Source organism: Macadamia integrifolia, chromosome 2, assembly GCF_013358625.1.
Source record: "Macadamia integrifolia cultivar HAES 741 chromosome 2, SCU_Mint_v3, whole genome shotgun sequence".
Classification (NCBI taxonomy): domain Eukaryota; kingdom Viridiplantae; phylum Streptophyta; class Magnoliopsida; order Proteales; family Proteaceae; genus Macadamia; species Macadamia integrifolia.
In genome coordinates this window covers 40185213-40187547 of record NC_056558.1, presented here as the reverse complement: position 1 = coordinate 40187547, position 2335 = coordinate 40185213, and the positions used below count along the sequence as shown (strand labels likewise).

Below are 2335 nucleotides of genomic sequence, written 5' to 3'. Positions count from 1 at the left end.
GGGTGGTGTTGGTTTTGGGGTGGTTGGGGGTGTACAGGGAGGGAGAGCCGGAGAGGCATATAAATACCATCAATGGCATGAAGTACCCAAAATGCCAACAAATAAGCAAGAAACAGAAAAGGAAAAGGAAATGCTGAGAAGATGCTATCAATAGGAGTAAATGATTTCATTCACAAGCAAGTTTGAGGTCATAGGGTAATTATATAGATAGTCTTTCAATAGCGAAGATACCATTTGTTGCTACATAAGAAACTCTTCCCGCATAAAAAAAAAAAAGGTCAAATAGAGATACCTTCCACTGGTAGCACCCGAGTGCCATTAGTAACTCTTCATAGAAATTTTAAATACCAGAAACCCATCTTAATTGCAACTACTACCACCGTTTACTCACTTTCCCAATAAGGAGACTACAGTCCATCAACCCATTGAGTCTCCTAAACTCAAATCTCCTCATAAAAGATAAATTAGAGGTGTCGGAAAGCCATTCCTTTGGCAGAGTCTAGGTTCAATCACAACTCTCAATTTTTAATACCAGCAATCTACTTGTAAATAAAATTCTTCCCATTCCTTTGGCAGAGTCTAGGTTCAATCACAACTCTCAATTTTTAATACCAGCAATCTACTTGTAAATAAAATCCAAGAGAAATAAAGATCAATGATAAGTGCATCCAAGAATCAAAATCTATTTCCATCAACCGAAACATCAAAGCAAAAGTGAAATCCAAACAAAACCAAGATCTATTGACACACGCAAGGCCCAAATTTAACCCAAAACCATAATTCTTCCTTCAACCAAAACATCGAAGCAAACACAAAATCCTAACGAAACCAATACCCAAAGGCCAAAATGCGACCAATAACCATATTCCGCTTTCATTCGACTGAAACATCCACACACATTGCTAAAATTGAATCCAATCAGTAGCCTAAGAAAATTCTAAAAAAATTAAAATAAAAATAAAATCCAGAAAACAATTTCAGAAGCAGAACGCATTAAAGCTGACCTCCAGATCCAAATCAGTCAACGAAACCAGAAAGCTGACTGCTCTGCTCTCAGTTATATATATCTCTGAGACATTCAGGTCCAGATAATCTGATTGATTTCTCTCTCTCTCTCTCTCTCTCTCTCTCTCTCTCTCTCTCTCTCTCTCTCTCTCTCTCAATGCAGCAACAGATATCTCTTGGACTAATCAATCAAAGCCAGCCAAAGAATCCTTCAATTGCAGAGAAACAAAGGAATGAGAAAAAAAAGGGGGAGGGGGGATATGAGAGAGGAGCATGTGAACTGTGAACTGTGAAGCTAATGAAGAAAAAGGGAATAACAAATCTGGGGAGACCAGACCTCTAGAAGAGAAGAACCCATGTGCGGTTGAGGTCCAAAAGAAAAAAAAAATTATATTTTGAGAAATGCGTCTTGGAAGAGTTGTTTAATGGCGGTTTCTGGGTTCTCTCTCACTGACTCATCAAAACTCATTTGCTTCTTTGCTTCTGTTTTCAGGAGCCAATCAATCTTTTCCCACGAGATACCACCCCCACTCTCTCTCTCTCTCTCTCTCTCTCTCTGAAGTATGATCACAGACAAGAGAGAGAAATTAGAGAGACGGAAGGGAAGAAGTAGGAGAGGGAGACAGAGGCGTTGGTTTTGAGTTTTTAAATTAAAATAAAACTGCTACCCACCTCTCCCCTGGTGACGTGTAGGGAGCCAGCGCCAAATAACGTGTAAGTTAGAACAGTCAAAGACTAAAGAGACCCACGACAACTCCTGATCTAGTAGTCTCCATACGCACTCCACAGTCCACTCTTTGAGTTGAAGCAACAAGGGGTAGCAAATGGATTGGGGGATCTCAGTGGTTCTCTTATTTATCAATTACCCCAACTTTATTGGAGCTTTTAACTTTCTTATTGATTAATTATTTAGGTTAGATTAACAAAAATAATAAAATGTGAATTATTATTGTTAGAAAGGTTTGTTATTTTTTTTAAACATCACCATGCATGTATTTTGCCAGATAGATTGATGATGTGCTTATTAGGACTGTTGTATAGAAAGGAATAGATCTAAATTAGCCACGTGTTAAATTTTATAATTTAATTTAATCAAGGTGTAAGAGAAATGTAAGGTTGGATGACGCTTATGCCCAGACAAATGATCGTTCTATCACTCGTGAAATGAAAAATCTCACCCTGTTGAATGCCCCCCGCCACGTAGCTTAGCAACAATCCCCCTCCCGTTAATTTGATATCTCCCTTTTGTATTGGCATGCATCATGTGTATATTAGTACTTTAAACAGTATTGTGCATTATTCTCACAATTCTAAGCAAGTCAATTTAGCT

General features: G+C 38.2%; 1 protein-coding gene across 2 annotated transcripts in view; it reads right to left on the bottom strand.

Annotated features, from left to right (window-relative positions):
- LOC122058994 (probable histidine kinase 1) overlaps positions 1–1592 on the bottom strand; it is a 35912-nt gene extending 34320 nt beyond the window's left edge. The window contains exons 1-2 of one of the 2 annotated variants that reach the window (XM_042621713.1): positions 1343–1592; positions 1005–1214 (exon numbers count right to left, since the gene is read on the bottom strand). The gene's annotated coding sequence lies outside the window, so the exon portion shown is untranslated. Of the gene's footprint in view, positions 1–1004 lie in introns of both variants that reach the window. The other variant, XM_042621708.1, reaches the window with a different exon arrangement.
- Positions 1593–2335: the final 743 nt, after the last annotated feature.